The 24727-nt window shown below is 38.9% G+C and overlaps 1 protein-coding gene across 2 annotated transcripts in view; it reads right to left on the bottom strand.

The window, feature by feature from the left end:
- The window catches only part of RAB11FIP4 (RAB11 family interacting protein 4), a 213422-nt gene that overhangs the window by 39009 nt on the left and 149686 nt on the right, over nt 1–24727 (bottom strand). Inside the window, exon 1 of one of the 2 annotated variants that reach the window (XM_034412501.3) lies at nt 17666–17843. The exons of the other annotated variant lie outside the window; for it this stretch is intronic. The gene's annotated coding sequence lies outside the window, so the exon portion shown is untranslated. Of the gene's footprint in view, nt 1–17665; nt 17844–24727 lie in introns of those variants that run through there. 2 annotated transcript variants of the gene reach the window in all.

Here is a 24727-nt window from a genome sequence, read left to right as displayed (position 1 = left end):
TTTACATAATCTCTAAGAAAGCAAGTGTCTATTGGGTTTCGTCCAAAGGGCTCTCCTCTCCCCACTTCCTCTCACCCCCAATCACAAGTGTTCTCCCAGCATTGATAATCTGTGGCAAGACAGAAAGCAAACCAAATGTTTTAAGAGCTAAAATCTCCTATCATAAAAAGAATAGTTGGCTCTATCAACACATTCTCCTTCCTAACTTTTCCTTTGAATTTCCAGATAGTTGCAGCCAAATTATTTTAGAAACTTATTTTACTTCGTATCAGGAATCCCTCTTTCTTCTGCGGTAGGCAGTATTTTCCAGTTTTCAAAGAATGGTTTAAAAAAAAAAAAGTCTGGGAAATATCTGGGATTGAACCTGGAAACTTTTCTGATCTAAAAGTTTAAGTCTTCCTCAAGTCAAGCTTAACTCCTGATGACTCCCTGGGCTCTTGGTAGTTTCCTTGGTAGCAGTGAGAAAGCAAGCCTCCATCAGGATTTTTTCCAGATTTTCAGCCTAGCTCATAGCCTCAGTACACCTGGTCCTGCAGACAAATACTAACAAATTTGACTCTTCTTAACTCCCAATTTCAGGCCCAAGCTCAGCAGACGCTGTAAAACATCCCAAGCTTAAAACATGTTTCCTAATATTTCAAGTTCTGATCAAAACACCCATGTTCCAAGAATTTTATTCCAAAACACTTGTGTTATTCCAAGCTCTAGTCTAGGTTAAAGAGGACCATTTTGAGTGGTGCTATTCAAACAATCTAAGAGTCACAATGCTTGGGATTTTTTTAATGTTTTCTAGCATAGCTTGTAAAGGGGACCAGTTTATCACTGCCTACATGTTAATTAGAGACACATCACAACATCTGAGTATCTTTTACAAGGCCTTCACTGCCTTGTACCTACCAAGCACTCTCCTGTAGCACAACCCTTGACTGCTGGTTCCTCAACAATTGATAATTAATTCTCAAATGTTAACACTGTCTATCACTACAATGTCTTCATTGTTAATTCTGAGGCCGGTTGCTGGATCTGTTGTACTTTTGGTCTTCTTTATAGTTAATCATAGTCCTATTTCTTTCCCCATGCTCTTTGACTTTCATTATTTGCCCTTGCAGAACATATTTGCATTTTTGGCTAGCACAGTAGTACTCATTGCCGCACTGATGATTCTTCCTCTAGTTATGCTCATCTTTTTCCAATACAGCTTCCCTCAATATATATTCAGGTACTCTCTCTGCATAGTTTATCGGGAGAAAAATATATGTGTCATAGCACATTGCTGCTCATTCTTGCTCACATAATAAGCTGCATCTTTGCTGGCTTAAGCTATGTTGCTATTTTCATTTAACCAGAGTCAATAATTCCTTGACTATTGCACTGAAAATACAATCAATCTTTTATCAGAGTAGTGTATTCAGCATACCGCAAGTTACTGATGTTACTTCCTCCAATTTTAAACACTCATCTTTTTCCAATCTAACCAATCTATAGAGAATAAGGAAGATGACCCTGACAAAGACAGGTGAGCTCCATCACCAAAGCAATAAGGGGGGAAAACATATCTTAGTTTGTTAGTCAGAGAAGGCTGCCCCCAGACTCTTTCTGGCTTTTTGGCACCATAGATTAATACTGGGTATTAATCGGACCTGGGTATTTGTGGGACTGCCTTCTGCCGCCAATAGCCCCCCACTGGCCAGTACGCTCCCACAGAGAGGGACTCCTCAGGGTGCCGTCAGCTAGGCAGTGTCAATTTCAATATACTTCTTCCATCTATGACTGATCCTGTGAATTAGATCTACTGACATCCTTTAGCATACTAATCTGAGATTGAAATCTCCTTCTGAATCTGGAAGTCTTATTTTCCCATGTTTGTTTCCATCTTTGGTATCTTTACTGATATTGTTATACTCTTGCTCTATAAGCAGCCCTCTGAAATAGTTTGTTAAGTTCCTCCCAAAATTCTTTTATTTTTATAGAGCCATGATGGCTCAGTAATTAGAATGCAGTGTCACAGGACTAATTGATTGCTCATTTCAAGAGTTCAATTCTGAGCAGCTCAAGGTTAACTCAGTCTTCCATCCTTCCAAGGCCAGTAAAATGAGGACCCAGATTGTTGGGGGCAATGTTGCTGACTCTGTAAACTGCTTAGAGAGGGCTGTAAAAGCACTGTGAAGCGGTATATAAGTCTAAGGGCTATTGCTATTTTCTTGGCTTTGGCTTCTCTTCTCTTCCTGGAAATTTCCATCATCTGTTGTTTTAACATTCAATTTGGTTTCTTCAGTTTCTTGGGCATTGGCAGTTTGTTTTCACCTTCATTGTTAACAACTTCTTTTTTATTCCATATTTTCTTGCATTCCCCATCAATGAAAGTCAATACTTCAAAGTAATTCCTGATCTCCTCCTTGAAAATGGTGTGTGTTCAAGATCATATTGTAGACACTGGGTAATTGTTTTCTTCCATTATAGTTCAATTTGGGACTTGCACAATCAACCTGTGGCCGTATCTATGTTGTTAAACTGGAGCTCTTCCACTCCTTGTTATAAGTCATATTGTTAGTTTGATTTCTGGGTGCTCCATCTGATGATATCCATTTATACAGGCATCATTTTCTTTGCTTGAAGAACGTGTTAGCGAAGTAGCCATTAGACAATGGAATGTGTGTTCTGTACACATTACCCAAACATTCCTAATAATGCTCCTGAAATCTGTAAGCTCCAAGTTATAAAATGCAGAGACTATATGGCTTTTGCTTTATTGTCGTGCTTTGGCATGTGGACTTTGTTCACACTTTGGGGGTTTCATACCTTAGCTTGTTAAGTGCTGCTGTCAAACTGCTAAATGTAGATATATATTCTATAACTGTGTATTAGGAAGAAAAAGAAGCTCAAGCAAACAGCCGGATAACTGTATTTTTGTTACCATGTTTATGGGTTCTGCTGAAATGAATCATGTCGAGGGTTGCTGTTTCCTAGGCTTTTGTGGCCGTCTGTGCATACAGAATAAGAGGGGGGGGGGCGACTGTGCTTAAAAATTTGCTTTATTTTCTATGAAATTTAAAAAAAAAACATTTTCATTAAAAACAAAAACACATCAGCTTCTCTGTACTTCAACCAGTAAGTAACAATTGCTTACATCGCAACCTGTTTCTGTGGCCTTAAGGTAAAAAACAAAGAACAAGGGCATTCTTTTAAAGATTTCAGAACATTCAAGGTGTTCAGTTACATTCCATTAAAACTCTGCCAATTCAGAACGTTCCAAAGAAGCATTCTGAATGTTTTCTCCCAAGGTTGAAATAATGTTTTTATATTTCACGCACCTTCTTATAAATCATACACTTTACCTCTCGGTTCTGCATCTACTCCTAAAGGAAAGCTAATGCTTTTTAGCTTCTAAGCTCATTTATGCTTGTATCCTGCACTTAGTTCTATGAAAAGAAAACAAGAATTCCAAATAAAACTGAGATAGCAATACTGTTTTGTTTATTAACAAGTGGAATTAGATTAGATTGTTCCAACCATTGCCCCTCTCAGGAAAAAGAAGTGTGGCATTCTTTAATTAATTTATACTATTAAAAATAAGGAATGAACACTTTGTGCAGATCCAGAATAATATCTCTGTACTTGATGACAATGCATTAGTTTATTCTTTTTTTTAAAAAGAAGAAGAAAGGAACATATGAATTAGAATTACTTTTTAAAATCAGGTTTGCTAACATGCATTTTATACATTATATTTAGAACAATGATAAGGAGGATATCGGCCTCTTAAAATATTTCTTTTCCATTAGGAAAGTACTCCATATTCTCTCATGGCTCATGGGAATACATAAAGCTTTTTTTTAAAATTCTGTTAAGATATTTAGGTTCATTGACCAATCTATGTATATTACCTTTCAACTCCACCTTTCCCATTTGAAAACGGTGCAGATATTTTCTAAACAATACTAATAAATACCATAATCTCAATTAAGGATAGGGGATCTAATTCAGATGCTGCTGAATTATAGCTCTAGTATAGCTTGGCCATGCACTGGAGCTGCTGAGAAATAAATTCACTGGCATCTGAGTAGCTGCAGTTTCTCCAGCTCTGATATATACTGGTGCATTTAGGACAACTACATAAATTTCAGCATAGAGTTGAATATGCCATTGCTCTGTACATAGTAAGCTGAAAATGGGGGAAAATCCACACTTTTTTCTTTCACACCTACGCTAAACCTGTAGATTTTTTGCCACCAGCAAGAAGTAACCTTAGTAACAGTTGTGAAAAATGCCTAAGGTACAAAGCAGCCATTACAGCACAGAACTATCTTCCCACTGCGATCCTAAAAATATCCAATATTCTAGGCAGATCAACAGTAGTCACCCTGAATATTGGCAAGGGAGAATAGGCAGCAAAGATTGAAGAGCTTTCCAAAGCGAGGCAAAAAGACTCTAACCAACGCAGAGGTAACTTAAAGAAGCCAGCAAGGAGGAAGGCCAAAAATTGTTAATAGCAGGGTAAGACCAGTAAAGGAAAAATCAAAAATCTGCACCTACCGTGTTTCCCCGAAAATAAGACCCTGTCTTATAAATTTTTTTGAACCCTGAAATAAGCGCTTGGCCTTATTTTCAGGGAGGTCTTACTATTTTGGGGCATGTGGAACAAGATGGGGCTCCTCTTGCCATCTTACCTGATTTCCAGCTCTGCATTTAAGTATTTTCAGGGAGGGCTTATTTTTTAGGGGAGTCTTATTTTAGTACATATGCTCAAAAGCCCGATTGGGCTTGTTATCAGGGGATGTCTTATTTGGGGGAAACAGGGTAATATGTAGAAAAATGCACAAAGCAAGGAGGATTAAAGAGAATTAACATTCAGTGATAATGGGATGAAAGAAGTGATAGAGAGGCTCGCATAATTGGGTAGGAGGATCCCACTTGGTCTTGACAAAGAGTAAAAAGAATCAAGAAGGTGACAAGAATGCTGTTCAAAGTGAGAGAAAGTATGATAATAGAGTAGCAGAATAAAATCTGCAGGATTTGTAAAAATTTTGCCATTGTTCATAGCATTTTATAGGGCAGGACTGTCAAACTTGATTTCATTGAGGCCGCATCAGGGTTGTGTTTAACCTCAGAGGGCTGGAGTGGGCGTGGCCAGTTTGATGTCACTCATGTCGGGGGCGTCTGTGGTGGCTCAAGCGCTCAAGCGTCAGTGAAAACGGGCTTCCAAGCTCCATTTTCAGCTGCAACGGCCTCCTGCAACCCTCTGCCAGCAAAAACTGAGCCTGTGAGGGCTGTGTGTAGCCCAACTCAGCTCCATTTTCACTGGCAGAGGCACCACAAGTCAGTCTTTCACTGTTTCCAGGGTGGCCCCGTGGGCCAGATCTAAGCACCCCAATGGGTGCTTTAGTTTGACACCCCTGCTATAGAGCCACAATTTCTTTGCTGGTAGTCTCAGTTTGCTAGTGGATAAATAGTCCTGAGAAGTAGCTGGAGTAGATTATCAATGAACTTTTCTTAATTCATTTGAAAAAAATAATATATTTAAAATACAAATCAAAGACTGTAGCTATAGTTGTGTTGAAAAGCTTCACAATGATGGAATCTATTTTCTGCTATATCCATTATGCCTGCTAAGCTAGCTCTGTTTTCAGAAGGTTTTTTTTTAAAATTGCTTATTGAACTAAAAGAAAAGTGCAATTTGTTTCAAAATATATCCTGTATCCTTTGAACTCACTCGTCAAATATAAGATAAATGGAAGGAAGAAAAAAGATTTGTTTGATTTTATAAATCAACCTTGTTTGGTACTGTGCAAAAGAATGGATAAAGCAGTGTATTCTTTCTTTTTCTTGAGAAACCTCAGGGTTGAAAAACTACAATCAATACCATTCACCTGCGGCAAGGCAAGGACATGGCAAATCCTAGGGTATAAAGAAGGCATTGAGAGAGGCTTGACTTAGAAAGCCTAAATATGTGGAAAGACATATCAAAGTATGCATGAGACAGAATATATGAGGATTACATCACCTTGTCTAACTGTCCATATATAAACATATATAGATATGATATCTAAATAGGAGGAAAGTGTTTGGATATGTTTGCCACCTTGAGTTATTTGTAAAAATAATAAAGGTGGGATATCAATAAATAAAATTAAATTTAAAAATGTGTTTGTGATGATGAGGTAATCTAGCAAGCTGCATTGGTTGCCAATTGGCTTCCAGATCCAATTCAAGATGCTAGTTTTAGCATTTCAAGCCCTTCGGGCTGGCTTGACCCCATAGTTTTTGGTTAATTTTAAATTGATTTTAATTGGGTTTGTTTTAAATTGTGGCCAAAAATATTTAATTATTTTGAATTGTTTTTTAAATTTTGTATGTTCTGTTTTATTCTGGCTGTTCACCGCCCTGAGTCCTGTTGGAGAAGGGCAGTATACAAATTAAAACAAATAAATAAATAAATAAACACTATGGGACTGGGCTATTTGAGGGACCATCTCTCCCTGATCCCATCAGCCCACCCGATTCGATCTAGCAGAGAGGGCACGCTGTGGGATCTACATTGGGGGGGGGGGGAACTGTCCCCCAGGGGATGTTCCTTCTCTGCCAGAGTGCCCATCTTATGGAACATTCTTCCCCTCAAAATTAGACTGGCTCCATCCTTTTTCACATACTGGAAGCTCTTCAAGATCTGTTTATGTTATGTTATATTATTATATTTAGTTGGCTCCATTGCTGAGGTAGCCATTTTTATCCTTCCTTTGCCCAGGCCTTGTGTATTTGTTTTTATAACATTTATTTTTTAATCTGGAGTTTGTATTTTCTACATTTTTTGTTTTTATGTGTGTTGGGTTCAATTGCATCCTGCCCAGAGTCATGTTCTGTGAGATGGTCAGCTCTACAAATTTGACTAATAGATAATTATTATGGCTAACAAAATCCAGAGGGCTGGAAGGAAGGAGTCCAAAATCCCATATTCTACTCCATCAAAGTTTTTCTGACTGACTGTGAGAATAACTGAGATTCTTGTATTAATTATTAAGCCAAAGTTTTTTAAAAATCTATTTAATAATTGATAATAACTAAAGCTTTTAAAGTTCTTCCTAAAATTTTCACATTTTTTTTTAAAGTGGTGTCCATTGAGTTTGCTCCAGAGCTGTATAAAACATTCCCAGTTCTTTAACAGAGGACAAGCCTCTTTGTAACACAGTGAGACTGTCTAAGTTTTACTTGATTTAGAGCAATTAGTGGGAAAGCATTTGCTATTATGTGAGATCATGCAGATTACACAATGGCGTTCTGGGGCCTGAAAAGATTACCAGTCCTTGCTATAAACAGGTCCTTCAGATCCCCCAGATCCCAAAGGATGTTAACAATACTTCTGATGCTTAAAGGTTTTCACACAGATGGTTTGCCTCTCTCTTCTGCCCATAATTAGATTGAGTCTCACCACAATCCAGATTTCTGTACTTGTGGGAGAGGAGAAATGATGGGCTTGCCATGTGGTCAGAGCCACAACAAAGAAAGTGGCTATGACACAGCTTTCTACTTTTACCTTCAGATGGTTGATCAAAAGCCAGGTACATGTATGGTAAACATTTTGTTTGGTCTGCTGCTCTTAGTAGCAGTATTATGGCATTGGATTTCCCCACAGGATAATTCCATTCCTCAAGTCAAAATTCATGAACAGAGGTCTGGTTATCTAGTTTTCATCCCACCAGCTAAAGAAGCCAGCTTCATTTGAATGCTTCTGAAGAGGCAGCTGTGGCATTTACTCAGCCAGTGCTCAAAAACAGCCCACACTTCACCCTACTTTGCAAACACCAAGAAAAGACCTTGAGAAATCATAGCGGACTGAAAGAGTTTGAAGAGGAAGAGGGGGTGCTTCCCCCCCCCCCAACATTTGTTAAGAGAACTCCCCTGCTTCCCACTTTACAAAAGAGCCCTTTTAACTCAAGAAGCTGAATCTGGATCCATCCCCGTAACAGACTACAGGAACACTTCACCTGGGCAAGCTGTAAGTACTGTGACATCACCTTTAGCTTAGCTTCAGGTAAGGTCTGAGTGCTATACAAGAAAAAGTAAACACAGCTGAATTTGATAGATAAAGATCCTGAAGACAAGTTTGATTCCTGATGACTCTGTGGAAACAACAATCAAGTTTCTTGGCAACAATATTGGAGATTGCCTTCCTCCAACAACCAACATACAGTTCTAAGTCCTAACCAGGCACTGATTCTGCTATCCAGACAAGGTCAATCTGGTGATACCATCTGATATCATGCATGTTTTAGTTTTTCCCAACTCTATATAGTCAAGTTGCTTAAAGGATAGGAATTTAAATTCCAACCCTATGATGATTTTTAACTCAATACAAGCAAGATGATACAAAGACTCCAAATGCTTTTGATCTGGGTTGACTTATTCACACAGGCTACTACAATTATAACTGTAACAGTGCATGCACATAAGCCAATTTCAAACTGTGTATGGATGGACATATTTTCACTGAAAAAAACTATCTATCCTGACTTAAGACTTAAAATTACAGCAGTATTCACCAATGTTCATCTATTTGTTTAACATATTTTTTGCACCTTCGCAAAAGATAACAAGTCTTTTAACTTTTGGAACTCATTTAAATGTTTAACTATAGCTTTCTGCCTTGACACCGAGGATATAACTATGCACTTTTAAGATTCACAGAAATCTATCACATAATTTGTATCTTATTCATACACTACAAGGTGACACTTGTAAAAGTACTAGAATAAAGTGTGAATATTGACAAAGTATGTTTGGAAGGATTGGAAACCATTCAGACTGCAAGATGAACACACACCTCTCTTTTCACTCTCTTACATCCTCAAAACATATTTCCTGTCCCAGCTGTAAATTTCTTGTATATAGATAAGCTTAAGGTCAATAACACAATAAAAACAAAAGAAAATTAGGAATAGTAGCAGAAGGAACATTCTGAAGAGCTTCAATAGTCAGGAGATTGAGTCATCGGTAACAATCAAGGACAGTATAGTACTTACTGAATCACAGGCGCTTAACAAGCTTTGAGAGGTATCAAGATAGTCCTCAATTTACAACCACAATTGAGCCCCGTATTTCTATTGCTAAGCAATAGACAAGTTAAGTAACTTTACGATCTTTCTTGCCACAGTTGTTAAGTGAATCACTGCAGTTATTAAATTAATAATACAGTAGTTTAAGTGAACCTGGCTTCCACATTGACTTTGCTTGTCAGAAGGTTGCAAAAGTGGTCACATAACCCCAGGACACTGCAACTGGCATAAATACATGGCACTTGCCAAGCATCTGAATTTTAATCTCACGTTTGGTGATAAGCATGAAAAAAACCTCATAAATCATTTTTTTCAGTGCCAGTGTAGCTTTGAAGGGTCATTAAACAACTGCGAATGAAGGTAAATATACATATCCCAGGACAATGTTGCAAGATCCAACCTGAATCGGTCACCAGGATCAAAGGTTCATTCTTCCAAGCTTTTGGGCTCATGCTGGAGCCCTTTGTCAGGGAACATCTTTCTCCCCAGTGTCCCAAAAGTGCTTTTTCAAGAGGCAACTGAACTTTCTGGTTTTTCTTTGAAGATGTTTTGCTTCTCATCCACGAAGCTTCTTCAACTCTGATCCAGCTTCTCGGATGAGAAGCGAAACGTCTTCAAAGAGAAACCAGAAAGTCCAATTGCCTCTTTAAAAAGCACCTTTGGGACAACCATCACCTGGATGACTGAGAATCTTGGTAGACAACTCTTTCTCCAGTGAACATATTTTGGAGAGAGAAGTTCTCTTCTCATTTTTCCTTGTTTTACTCATGGCCACTAATCTCCATAGTATTCTTCCTTCTTGTTCCTCCAGTCTTAAAATTCAACCCTGGTTTTTCCAATACTATTTCAATGCCTCCTCAACTCTAGTGTATTCCCTCCACCCACATTATTTAAGAGACATTGAAGAGATTAAATCTCTTAAGAGTTAGTTAAACTAAGATTGACTTTTGCTTGACCATAAGCACATATTGCTTGAATTTCTTCCTATGTGCAGGTATCCCTCAACTTACAACCATTTGTTTAATGCTGCAGGATCCAATCTAAATTGGTCACTGGAACAAAAGGTTTATTTTTCCAAGCTTTTGGACTTGTGCTGGAGTCCATCATCAGAGAACTTCACAGGTATCTATGACTTATGACCATAAGGAAGCCTTCCCATTACAGTTATAAGTTGTGTCAGTCATAAAGTGGGTCACCCATGTGACCAATCATTTTTACAATGGTTGTTAAGCACATCTGTGGTCCTTAAGCAAACCCACTGTTTGCTATGGGGCATTTTTGCTGAAAACCAGAAGTCAACATTGGTTTTCAGCAAAAAAAAAATGTTATAAATCATGGCCATGTGACTATGGGATGCTGCAAACAGCCACAAATGCAAGCCGGTTGCCAAGCATATGAGATGTAGTCATGTTACCATGAGGAGGGTCATCAAAATTTTGGAACTGGGTCATAAGTACCTTTTTCAGGAGGGGGGGTTCCATTGTAATTTTAAATGGCTAAGCATGAGTCAAGGACTAGCTGTATTGCAATGCATTAGGAATTTTAGGACTAGTTAGGAAACATTCATTTTGTGTCATGACAAGTGATGGGTGAAATTAATTTTTCCTCAGTTTAAGGCAGACAAATTCATGTGCGGTAACACCTACAGATGGGGTTATGTTGCCATCATACCTGCCAAGATGTTGCAACCAAGGAAAACCTTGGTTGCATATATTTTTTTTGCAGTCCCAAGAACAAGGGCAATGTTACCTACACAACATTAAGTATGTTTTCCATGGCAGCTTTTGGGTTTTGTTGTTGATGATGATGGTGATGTCACATGAGACGAGGAGATATGCAGCATGGACTTGAGTTCTTTTTGAATTAGGTTCTCTCCATCTACTCATAGGTACAGAATGTGGCCAGGTGAGCAACCTTGGGTGCCCCAAAGACAGCGCAGGTAACACCTCTGCTGCACGAGCTGCATTGGGGCTGGTTTTCTTCCAGATCCAATTCAAGGTGTTTGTTATAGCAATAGCACTTAAGACTTATATACCACTTCACAGTGCTTTATAGCCCTCTCTAAGCGGTTTATAGAGTCAACATATTGCCCCCAACAATCTGGGTCCTCATTTTACCGAACTCGGAAGGATGGAAGGCTGAGTCAACCTTGAGCCTGGTGAGATTCGATCTGCCAAATTGCAGGCAGCTGGCAGTCAGCAGAAGTAGCCTACAGTACTGCATTCTAACCACTGTGCCACCACGGCTCTTTTTTATCATTTTTAAAGCTCTACATGGCAGGGGCCAGGCTACCTATGGAATCCTCTTTGCCCGATTATGCCCCATCCCACTCGGTCAGGCAGTGAAGGTATGTTGTGGCGTGGTCTAAAAAGCCATCCTTCTCTGCATTGCCTCCCCATTTGGAACCTTCTCCTGCCTGAGGTGAGGTGGGCCCCCCACTCACCTGGCCTTTTAGAAATGTTTGAAGATCCAGATCTATTGCCTTGCTAGGACCACAAAGCTGTGGGCCTGGTTGGCACTTCAAAGGCTCTCCCCCCTGCCTTTTAACTTAATGTTAATTATTCTATTATTTAAATTGCCCCCTAATATAATTGCCTCCTAATTTAATTGTACATTGCTGAGAGTAGCTCTGTGAGTGAGATGGGCAGTTTCTAAATGTGATATATAAACAAATAAACAGAAAAAAGCAGCTAAATACAAATATAATTCCTCCCATATTTCATTATAACTTTTTTTGTTCAATATAAGTCTGCATCAGATAGGCACAGGAAAGGGAGGGACAGAACACTTTTGTGTAGGAGGAGAGAAATACAGACATTTTCATGATTCACGCTTGTAACAGTAAGTCAACCATCTCTCAGCATATGAATATATCATGTGTGACTTTGGAAGGTAAAAATTCGCAATGGACACCCAGTCCATCACAGGGGTGATTGGCTATGTGAAGGAGTAGTCATTGTTTCTCAAACCCCAAATAGGAGCAACCCTGATTGGAGTAACTCTATCCCACCAGGAAACATTATTGAAGGCCAACCCTTCTTTACAGAACAAATAAGAGCAATCCCTCCCACATTTACAGCCTCTTGTGAAATTTAGTATTTCCAGTAGAAAAAGAGGAAGCAGCAGAATGGTTCCAATTTACTTTACTAATTCAACAGGAAGCTGAACTAGAAATGTGGCATAACATGGAGTTCAGTTCAGTTCATAGGTAGAGATATATATGGAGTTCTCAAAGTGTTGGGCAGAAGAGACCATCTCTGACCCACCAAGCCTAATATTCACTCTTCCTTTCGTATTTCCATGCAGGGTAGATTTGATTTAAATCGAGTTGATTTAAATCACAATTTAAATCATGATTTAAATCACTAGTAAAAAGGCTTGATTTAAATCAACTCGATTTAAATCATAATTTTTAAAGAGCAACTCTCATCTCTGCTACTCCTTTGACCCATTGTTGACTCACCGATAGTCCCAGTGTTTTTATTTATTTATTATTTATTTATTATTCAAATTTCTATACTGCCCTTCTCCTTTCGGACTCAGGGTGGTGAACAGCCAAGATAAAAACATCTATACAAACATCACAGTTAAAAAATAAAGTTAAAATAATTTATAAATTTGGCCCATAATTTAAAACTTGTCAATTAAAATCAATATTAAAATTTTAAAACTAACCCTAAAATCAAGACAGACCGGCTAACTGGAAAAAATAAGTTTTTAGGGCCCGACGAAAAATCCGAAGGTCGGAGATCACTCGTATCTCTGGGGGTAGATTGTTCCATAGGGTAGGTGCCACCACAGAGAAGGCTCTCCTCCTGGGTGTCGTCAGCCGGCATTGTCTGGCCGACGGCACCCTGAGGAGGCCCTCTCTGTGGGAGCGAACCGGCCGGTGGGAGGCTATTGGTAGCAGAAGGCGGTCCCGTAAGTACCCTGGCCCTAAGCAGAATATACAGCCTCATGCTACATAACTAAGCTCCATTTCATGCTGAATAAACTAAATTATTTATGTATCTTAAATAGAAAACTATCTTACGATAGATTTTTACCCCAAAAGTTTTTTATTAAAACAAATTCGATAAAAATAAAAAAAACCCGATTTAAATAAAAAAAATCTGATTTTTTTGATTTTTTTAAAAAAATCATTGATTTTTATCCACCCTGTTTCCATGTGAAGATTATCTTAACAGAGGAGTCTGGAAAAAGGGGGAGGGTTCAGTAAATGCATTGGTCAGATTATTTTTTTGCCTTTTTAATTTAAATCCTCAAAATGTTACTTATCAAATTTGAAAAATGGAATAGCCATCCCAGGAAATCCAACAAGAAAATTATTGTTTCTTATGGCACTAAACTCCAGCTCCAGGCTCAATTTCAAATCATCCATTAAACACTACTATTATCACATTCAACAACTGTCATAATTGAAGCCAATTGCCTTTATCTTACACTTTCTCCAAATCAACAATATTCAGATACCTTTTCTTGTTGCTTTCATGTATTTCTCAGTGACCTGTGGAAAAGTGAGTATCTAGTCCACATATCCCTTGCTTGGCGTGAAGCCACGTTACATTTCCCAAATTTTGCTGACTGTCTTGTCTCTTAGCTTTTCAATTAAAATCCTGCCAAACTCTTTCCCGAGCGCACTTCCATCAATCCTTCTGTAATTTTTGCATTCACCCTTGCTACTTTGCCTTTCATATAGGAGAAAACTTTCTTCTGATTATCAGGCACAGATTGAGCCTCCCGATACAAACCTGTATTAAATAAGCCACACTGGAACTCCAGGTCAAAAGTATTATTTGCTTCAGCTTTTACAATCTCTGCCAGCAGTCTCACCATTTTCAAATATTATCATATGTATGATTTCTTTCCCATCATTGTTTGATACAAAAACTTAAATCAATTGTTTCAATCCCACTTTTTGATTACTATTCCCAGTTTAACATTTTTATTGAGTTATAAAATATTATAAGATACAAAATACAAAAGTAAATAGAAAAGCAGTGGGGAGGAAGAGAAGTGAGGAAGGATAAGAAAAGAAAAAGAAGCATTGACTTCCAACTCTCTTCATTGCAGTAAAATAAGACATTAGCATCAAATCACAACTTTTTGCTTTTCCATAATAATATGAACAAGCCATTTCTATAAATTTTTGATCACTATTCCCATAAACATTCCTAAAATATTTATTTGAATATTCTCCCACTTCAGTTTCGTTGCAAATAATTTATTTTTAATTCCATTCACACTTCTGGCTTGTTTAACCATTAGAATCAGTCTATTTTCTGTGTTTTTAACGTTAATCATTCCTTATTACCCCCTTTGAGTTCACTCTCTGCAAATACCATTTTTCACTCTGATTTTTGTAGGAATTATTCCCCTTTCCCCGTTTTCCCTATTCATAGCCTTTCACTTCATCGCTGCATCTCATCCTTCTCTAATCTTATCATTCTTCCATCCATAAATAACTGATTCAATGATGCTTTTAGATTTATATTTTTTCTCTTTTCTAAGCAGATTGTTACATCACATTTTTTATTCATTCTTGAATCTCCAAATGAGTCAACACATTTTTTTCTACTCATCTTCTTCCTATCATTTTGTGTTTGTTACCTAGCATAATTTCCCACTCAGTCCCAATCAAATTAGAATGTAGCAGTATTTTCCCCCAAACTAAGTGCTGATTCCTTCTATTATCAGCATTTACTGAAATAATTATATTATTCAATTACCACCAACCTACAGAATCTTATTTTCCTAAACCCATAAAATCTACTTGGCTTCAAATCTTTGTGTTCTAGCACATATTTTAGATTTATATCTTTTCTTTAATTTCATTTTCTAATTTTGACATTTACATCTCTTATATTTAACATGCCATGTCCATTACCAGATGGATACTGACCTCCAACTGGCATGATAACTGGATAATCAAGTTAATCAGTCAATTTCATATAATGCCTTGTAGTAATATAGAGAAGCGATCATTTAAGCTATTCATCTTAGTTACAGTGTTGCTATATTCAGCATTCCTTGATAAAACATAGATAGCATCAATTAGATTAGTCACATTTTGGCATGTACACCAAAATGTACTAAATAACCCAACTCCACCCTAATCCCATTCTGCTACTCTTGTAAACTGAATCAACCACTACTTTGTAAGACAACATATTGTCCACAACTCAACAGTAGAAGCAGCACACTGGCACACATTCACTGCCAAACACCAACATACAAAATTAGATGAAGCTAATTTATATCAGGCACGCTAAACTAACATCACCAGCAGAAAATAAGGCAAGTCATCTAATAATCTTTAAATGCCAAAAGAATTTACAGTCACACAGAAAATGACTAAAAATCCTAATTAGGCAGAAATGCACCCTTTACTCCTCTATGTTGTGAAACAGGTTCATCCATTTCTTAGAAGCACTTCCTATTAACTACAACTCAAACATTAAGCTCTACCGTAGTTTGTTTCATTTTCATTTTTAGCCAGTGACAGAAATGACAACACTACATAAGTCAACTAGGCTTTTAAAATCTGTTGGCTGAAAATCTAAAATGGAAGCTCAGGAAGTAAGAAACCCTGCTTTCTGAAGTCTATTCCAAACAGCACTTGCAAACACAAGGGATACATTTAAATACATCAATCTTTTGCAAAATATATACCCAACAAAAATGCTTTACCACCCACCCAGCCTGTTTCACTTTTGACGATTATGTGGTTACAATCCACTTTCTTACTTCAACCCCCCCCCCCTTTATTGATAGGTATGATAGAATTAGAATCTATTAAACTGGAAAAGCAATCAACTACCATAAAGATCACCCTGGCATCAGGCTACTTAAGGCCCAAGTAACGTATCGGTCATGCTCAATAAGAATGCACCTGACTAGTGCTGAGCAGACATACCTCACAGAGCTGATGTAAAAAAGCAGAATTTATAAAGCATTTTGAGTATTGCTGCAGAAATAGATGACTGCACAAACACACAGCCTCAAAGTAATGTTTTTGAGAACACAACATTCTTGCTGGAAACTATCAGGTTATTTCTATAAGTGTAAGTAGAGTATCTCTTACCCTTTTAATTGTAAGCACTAACAAACCTCAGTGCCATAAGGACAAAATGCTTTGTTTAACTGTTACCAGGCTTGGCAACAAACCCATAGTGATATATAGGAATGCTTTTGATTTGTCACAGCATATGCATAAAACATGCCTGCCTATAGCACAAACATAAATTAATGCAGCACCCTTCCAGCAAGCATACATACGGGATCAGCGTAGATTTTCACATCAGATGAGAGCAACTAGGGCAATTTCTACCCTATTCAGCTAGCAGGGAGTCTGGAGTAGTCATTAAATTAAAAGAAATAAATCCTGCATTGTCAAGAAAGTATTTGTCCCTCGTACAGCAGAGATTCGAACATCCGCATTCTTAGATCTACAGAATTTTAAATTTTCTTTCCGGAATCGTTCCAAATTTTCTTTCCGGAATCGTTCCAAAGCCAGTGTAGGGCAAAGTTCTATTCGATTCTCACACATCCAACTTTGCCCATTCAGCCACTAGCAAAATGCAGATGGGAGAGGCTATTATGCGTCTCTTTAATGCCTGGACGCTTTCCTCCTCCTCCTCCTCCTCCTCCCCAAGAGGGTCCCAACAACAGAAAATCTCACACTCGGTAAAAGCAGCCCCCAAAAGGTCACGGATCAGGGCTCTCCGCTCTCTCTCTCTCTCGGCCACCCAGGTTGCGTTCTCTGCCTTCCTCTTCCAACCCAACTCGTGTCGCAAATTCAGAAATAAAAAAAAATAATAATACAATCGCCACCCCCACCCCACCCCACCCCAAAAAACCCCATTCCGATATTAAGCTTGCAGGAGCTGCTACCGCATTGGGTATTCGACCATTATCTCACCCCCCACCCCGCTCCCTCGAGTCAGAAAACTAACCAAGCGCTAACAAAAGAGGATTTCCCCCCCCCCACTTTTTCCCCCCTTGGAATTCCCTCCCCCCCGCCGATGCCTTGAGGTACCCAGCAGAAACAATTTCTCTAACGGCCGACAGAACAGGCTGCAGCGAAAGGTGGTGGCGTTGAATGGGCTAGCATTTTTTTTCCCCTTTCCCTCCAGATCGGGAGGGCTAAAAAATAAAACTCGCGCGGACACGGGGACGGCGACAGTCGGTGCAGTCCTGGACGCTTGCCCGGGACCAGATGCGTCGGAAAGAGGGATGGCGCGGCGAGAAGTTTGGATGCCAGCAGAGACCGGTGGGGTGGGGGGTGGGAGTGGGTGGAAGAGAAAAGAAACGCGTGACGAGGAAAAGCAGGTAACTGGAAGCCGCCGGTCCGCCCAGCTCAATCCAGATCCATATGCGGGGTGAAAAGGGGTGGGGGGGGGGGGGTGGAAACAGCTTCCACACAAAGAAGACAGCCCCCCACCCCCACCCCGATCGCCCTCAAACTTCCCAGCAGGTCCGAGAAGAAAAAGAAGGGGAGAGTATCTCTTTGCTCCCCTCATTCTTCCGCCCGTCCGTAACTCCGCCTCTCCTCGCCCCATTCATTCCGGCCGGCCTTTTTGCCTGCCTTCCCTTCTTGCCCTCCATCCTTTTCTTACCTGGGCGACGTCCCCGTCCGCCTTCTCCCACAGCCGCTCGGAGAGTAAAACGAGGCTCAGCCCGCAGCGCCGGCGAAAGCCGACAGTCTCTCTCTCGCTCTCCCGCCTCTCCCTCCTCGCCCCGCTCGCCTCCCCACCTTGGGCAACAGTTGGTAGTTGCGCGAAAGCCACGCCCCCCCCGCGGGTTGCTGTTGCTAAGCGCCCCGAGCGCTTCATTGTATCCGTCCGGTGAGATCACAATGGCGGGGTTTGCGAAGATTCCAAAAAGGGGCGGAGCCAGGAGTCGAGAGGTAATAATCACTTGAAAAAGAGGTCAAGGCTGGCTGGCCGTTCGTCGTTGGTCGTGGCCGGCGGTAATATGCTAAGCCTTGGGGAAAGCGGTCGAAATCTTTCGCTAGTTCTTAAAGGGATGAATGTCGAAGCCGGATCTTTTTGGGCTGCGGTGCCGGACAGTCGCGTTAAAGGGTGGGGGAGGGAGTGAAGTCCGGCTGACCTCATAAGATTTGAGTTTTTAGTAGTAGCGCAGCGCAAGGGCTCAAACGCTTCGGTTATACGCTACTTGGCCTCTTCATTCCTCGGACGGAGTAAAAGATAATAGGGCAGTTTACGGACAGCTAAATTCAACCCGATTTGCAATCTTGCGATGGAAGAGGAAAATTCTGAGGAATTGGATTGTGATTTCACTGAACTAGGGCTGCATAAAAATCTTGGTTTACGTAAAATTCTGAGGAATTGATATATATATATATTGTAATATATATATATTGTAATATATATATATTACAATTCCTCAGAATTTTACGTAAACCAAGATTTTTATGCAGCTCTAGTTCAGTGAAATCACAATCCACTAGTTCAGTGGGTCTCAACCTTTCTAATGCCGCAACCCTTTAATACAGTTCCTCAAGTTGTGGTGACCCCCAACCATAAAATTATCCCTAAGACCATTGAAAATATGTGTTTTCCGATGGTCTTAGGTGACCCCTGTGAAAGGGTCGTTCAACCCCCAAAGGGGTCCCGACCCACAGGTTGAGAACCACTGCACTTCTTTCTAGGCTTTTTTCAGGCAGCCAGCAAGCAAGACGTAAGTCTCCCAATGGGCAGCAGGGTGCTTGCTGGCTGCCTGAAAAAAGCCTAGAAACTAGTGGATTGTGATTTCACTGAACTAGGGCTGCATAAAAATCTTGGTTTACGTAGGAAGAACCTGGCTAAAGAGAAATACACATAAAGGCCTACGAAAAGAAAAGAAAACATACATACATACATACATACGTATATACGTAAAAAGATGGTCTTGAGAAAGTATGTGTATATATATATACATACTTTCTCAAGACCACCTTCTTTGGACTTGTCTGCAGTAAAGTTCTTAAGTCAAATTTGAATTCATAATTGGGGGCCCTTGTGTCAGTGGGATGCAAAATTTATTTTACTTGGTTAATAAGAAACAGCCTTGTATCTTTACAACATTTCCGTATTTGCTTTTCAGTAATGCATACTATGTAAATTCGGTCAAATGTGGTTTACTCAGAAAACCATATTTAGCAGTTTGAGTAAACCAGTTAAATGAACCATTTTTCCTCCTTTTTTTATTGTTGTACATTTCAATGAGAGCCAGTTTGGTTAAGGTATCAGGCTAGAAATGAGATATGATTTCTAATCCTAACTTGGGCAGAAAGGCAACTGGGTGACCTTGGGCCAGTCACTTTCAGCCATAGGAAAAAGGTAGTAATGGCAAATCACTACTGAAAAACCTTCCCAAGAAAGCTGCAAGGAGTTCTCCAGGCAGTCTCCAACAACTCAACTGAATGGAAGAAAAATAAAATCTCAATACAATAATATTTATACAATATTGAAGGTTACTAACACTCCAATGTTACATTGTTGAGGATAAGAAAAGTATGTCGATATTAATTACAATTTAGGATGTGAGTGTTGTGGGTGCTCCATCACCAAACCTATGGAAAACCTCCATAGGTTTTCAAAAATAGACTGGATAACTGACTTTTTCACCCAGAATTGAACATAACTTTAAAAACACAGATTGTGTCCAAGTATTTGTTACACAATAAAGTTTTGATCTTAAACCAATTAGTATTAACATCCCCATTGTGTTGTTACTTTTTGCACATATCAGTAAAAAAAAAAAAGTGGATGAACAAGTTTGACAGCAGTTAAACTGCCAAAAAATATGGAATAGAAAAAAAGGAGAAAAACTATTGGTTTTTCTAATTTACCTCTTTTTGTACATCAACATATGCAATCTTTATAAATATTTCAGCCCCTTTTAAAAACCAGACTAAATATTTTTTCCCATGCTATTTATGTTAAATGAGCCACATTGTTGACAGTCCTTTTTATATTACTGTGATTGGCAGCAGTCAGTAGTAATTCTACCTCAATTCTGACTTAGAATCTTATTTAGTCTCACCTGGAGGTGGTGGAATTTGAATTTGGTGAGAACTTGGCATGCAAATCATTTGATCTGTCACTCAGCTGCTCTTCTTTCTCTCTTGGGGCTCATTGTTGCCGGTAGCCTTATCTTGTGGAAACTACTGTTTTAAAAAGTCATGGGGAGCTGGCAGCACATCAGCCTTTTCCATTTAGTATGCCTTCATTTTAAAATTTGTATGGCATCATTTGAGTGGAGAAGGTAATGGGTCTGGTTAGTGCTTGGATGGAACAGCTCCAGTGAACCCCAGAACTGAAGGCTAGCTTGGCATGTTGAAAAGCTACTCAGGAAGAAAGCATAGACTTGAAACTATTTCCATATGGCTTCCAAGAAGGCTACCAAGACAACCAGTTTGGCCTAGTGGTCAAGGCTCCAGGTTACAAGCCAGGAGATTATACGTTCTAGTCCTTCCTTAGGCATAAAGGCTGGGGGACCTTGGGCCAGTCAATCTCAGCCCAACTCACAGGGTTGCTGTTGTGGGGAAAATAGGAAGAGGAAGAAGGATTCGGTATGCTTGCTGCTTTGAATTATTTCTAAAAATAATAAAAAGTTACAAATAAATATTAATAAAAATATACTCTCAGTGATATAATGGCCCAGCTACTTCTACTTAGATCCACGTGGTGAGTTCAGGTGAGTCTGCCTACACGTTAACCTACTGTTTCCATAATAGTATTACTTCCCTTGAACTCAATCTTTTTCACATGTCTTAAATCTTGGCTTACCATTCATGCATAATACACATTACAATACTGTCTGCCTTGTTTTTTTTCTCAAGGTCTGATTGCCCTCTAAATGTTCTTCAAATACTTCCTTAAATATCTCTCTCCCATTAAAACAGCTTAATCCAGTATCTTTAAACTTCTGCCCCCAATTTGTTGCATATATGAACAGGTATATCAAGAACATTTAGAGGGCAATCAGACTTGGGGGGGGGGGGGAACCCAAACCAGAGTATTGCAATGTGTGCATTTGTTTTTGTCTTAGATTTTTTGTCTAAAAACAAAAAATTAAGCAGCAGTGAAGTTATAGCCAGTAAGCAGGTATTTAGAATCTCTTCACATTCTATCAGTCCACAAATGCCATACTTGCATGTATGACAGAATTACGTTTTAAGAAAAAATGTATTACATTTTGAATATAGTAATGCAATGTTTACTTATTTACTCCAATATTTACAATGTTTACTCTTTAGAACAATAGGGGAAATAACTTATGTCTATAAAATGCTTTGCTAAATTAGGAAAAAGTGCCTCATTGAGATACATGGGCATCATTTTATTCGGCTCATATCTTTTATTGAGATGAAATGCAACAGATTTTTCTCTGTTGCAGGGGCCGCCCTGGAAACAGCAAAGGACCAGCCCGTGGTGCCTCTGCCAGCGAAAAGAGAGCTTGTTTTCATTGGCAGAGGGTTGCAGGAGGCCATTGCAGCTGAAAACAGAGCTTGAGAGCCTGTTTTCGCTGGCAGAGTGTTTGGGCCGCCATAGGTGCCCCTGACACGAATGATGTTGAATTGGCCACACCCACCCTGGCCCCCCAAGGTCAAACATAACCCTGATGTGGCCCTCAATGAAATTGAGTTTGACACTCCTGAGGTATGCTGTGTGCATCTATGCCTCCTCTTCCTTTTCAACTTTGGAACCAAAGTACTGCTCATCCCTATTTCTGATCATCATTTGTCTGAAGTTTTAGCAGTAGGCTACCAAAGGTACTTACATGAAAGACGGCCTGCTGTGTGAAACAAAGCTGGTTGGTTCTCAATTTGTGCCTCTACAGTAGTCCTTGACTTACAACCTTAGTGACCATTTGAAGTTATGATGGACACCCCAAAAACTACTTGTGACCCAGTTCCAAAGTTCCACTGACTATCCTCCCTCCCCCAGTCACATGACTGCATTTGGGGCACTTGGCAACCAGTCTGCATTACGGGCATATGGAGTATCTTATGATCATGTGACCACATGTTATAATGTTTTTGCCAAAAACAAATGTTTACTTCCTTTTTTGGCAAAAAATGCCCTGTGGCAAACAATGGGTTCGCTTAATGACTGCAGTGTTTAATGACCACAGATTCACTTAGCAACCGTGGTGTTTTGCTTAATGACTGTCACAAAAAAGCTGTAAATCAGGTTGGATACATGATAACCCGCTTTACGACTATAAATGGGCAGGCTCCATTGTCACTGTAAATTGAGGACTATCTGTATGTGCTGCCTCACTTTATTCTGCTTTCAGTAACTTCCTTTTTTTGGGTAACATTTCTCAACCTCTGGCTTCTGATGTGTAAACCATTAAGTTGCTTTTCTACAAAAATATATGCGAGAGGAAGTGAAAACAAAAGGAAGATGAAAATGAGAGAAACAGTTTGAAACAGAAACTTTCTGATAAAGTTTTATCCTTCAAAGCGTCTTCCTAACTGCAATCCCTTTGTGATGATCATGGACTCAAAAGGGAAGGTGCTCTGTCCTTCACTCTTTTCCTGAAAAAAATCTTCAGAAAATACCAAGTTATAACAGATATGATCCAAAGGCCGCAGTTTCTTAATTTAATAAACCCACAATGGACCGGACAATGTTTTGCTGAGTTATACCAATTGGCTCGCATAACACACTGAAGTATAATAGCAATAGCACTTAGACTTATATACCGCTTTACAGTGCTTTTACAGGCCTCTCTAAGTGGTATACAGAGTCAGTATATGGCCCCCAACAATCTGGCTCCTCGTTTTACCAACCTTGGAAGGATGGAAGGCTGAGTCAACATTGAGCCTGGTGAGATTCGATCTGCCAAATTGCAAGCAGCCAGCAGTCAGCAGAAGTATCCTGCAGTACTGCCTTCTAATCACTGTGCCACCGCGGTTCAGTAATAAAATACCATAACTGCAATTGCTAAGTTTGTTCAACACATTGAACCATCAAGAATCCAACTGAAATTTAGCTCTTTGTGTCATGCCAAAGAAGCCACTCAGTGTCTTTCTTGCAGAATTTTTCAATAAGGGCTGTCAAAAAAAAAAATATGGTAATATACTCCAAAGTAATCAAAACAATGAATTTATTGTTGTTGTTGTTGTAAAACTATTGTTTTTTCGTAATACGATTGTGAATGTATTTTTGGAGACTTTGCTTCTTTCAGCATGAGTAAGCATGCACTGCATTTCCATAGTACTGCTGTTTCATCCCTGCTTCCTTCTGATTTCACAAAGCCAGACTGTTGACTGCAATGAGGCTATCCTGAAGCTGCATTCAATATTTTATCTTCCCATGGAACACATTTTGAGATGCAAAGAGGGGAAATGCCAGGGAGGTGAGAATTACACCTCTTTGTTAAATTGATGGAAGCTGTTTCATCAGCAGAAGATGGCACTATCTGTATTTTCATTATATACTCTTCACCACCTTTTATAACTTGTTAGAAATGAAGCTAATAATCAAAATAGATAAACGTAGAAAACGTGACAGATGTGTTGAGACTTCAATTCCCAGACTAATTATTTATAGGTTGCCATTCCAAAAATTTCATCCATTTTATTTTGCAACTGTAAGCTTTTGAGGCACTTCCACTGTTCAAATAAATATATATATGAAAGTCAAAATCCATGCAAAGATAGAGAAGAATCAAGCTACTCATTTTCTTCATCCACTTTGACTGGATTTATTTTTTTTTTAAAAAAATCCTAGATCTGACATATTTTGTTCCCTAGATTATTAAAGGATTTTTTTTCCTGAAATATTTGGCCATGTCATAAATAAATCATAAATTACATTTTCTATTTAAGAAAATGCATTTAAGTGTGAAACATCTCAAGATGTTTGATAAACTAACATTATTTTAAATCCTGCTAGATTATGAAAGCCAGAACACAGCAAAATCTTTCAATGACTTGAATTGCATGCTAAAATGTATAAGTAATAAATACTTGTATTGATTTATATTGACTGTTTCCCTATGACTATCATTAAGTGTTGTACCTTATGTTTCTTGACGAATGTATCTTTTATATACTCCAAGAGCATTATGCACCAAGACAAATTCCTTGTGTGTCCAATCACACTTGGCCAATAAAGAATTCTATTCTATTCTAAATATTTAATAAGGGAGAACCTGACTGAAAATATGTTGTATTTGCGATAGATTCACAGATACTATGTATCAATGTATAATGCATGAACTGGTGTACTGCTCAGATCAGGTTATACAATTTATTATGTCAACTGCATAATTAAGAATGTATAGACATCTGGTTGTTAGAAATCTATCCAGCCTATTACAAAAATATAACTCTCAATCCATCATAGCCTCTATATATTGATGTTTATGAATGTGATGAAGCTACAGACATTGAAAACCTATTTTCCCTTAGATTGCACCAAAGCCCTGCTTACTCCTTCATTTTTATTAGGTAACATTTCAAAAATCTGATTGGTCACTATAATATAAATTCCCAAAATACAATTCTCATTCTTATGATTTATTTGCAATCCGTACGGAAACTCCATTGGTTTGATATAGTGAGCTAAAAAATCAGGATGTGAATAAGTATCATGCATTCAGCTTTTCATTTCTCTTTATGTGGGTGAGACATCTAGCTATGACTCAGCACTTAAACA

The sequence above is a fragment of the Pantherophis guttatus genome, chromosome 2 (genome assembly GCF_059756535.1).
Source record: "Pantherophis guttatus breed Tessera chromosome 2, ASM5975653v1, whole genome shotgun sequence".
In the NCBI taxonomy this organism is placed as follows: domain Eukaryota; kingdom Metazoa; phylum Chordata; class Lepidosauria; order Squamata; family Colubridae; genus Pantherophis; species Pantherophis guttatus.
This window is presented reverse-complemented; position numbering and strand designations above follow the sequence as displayed.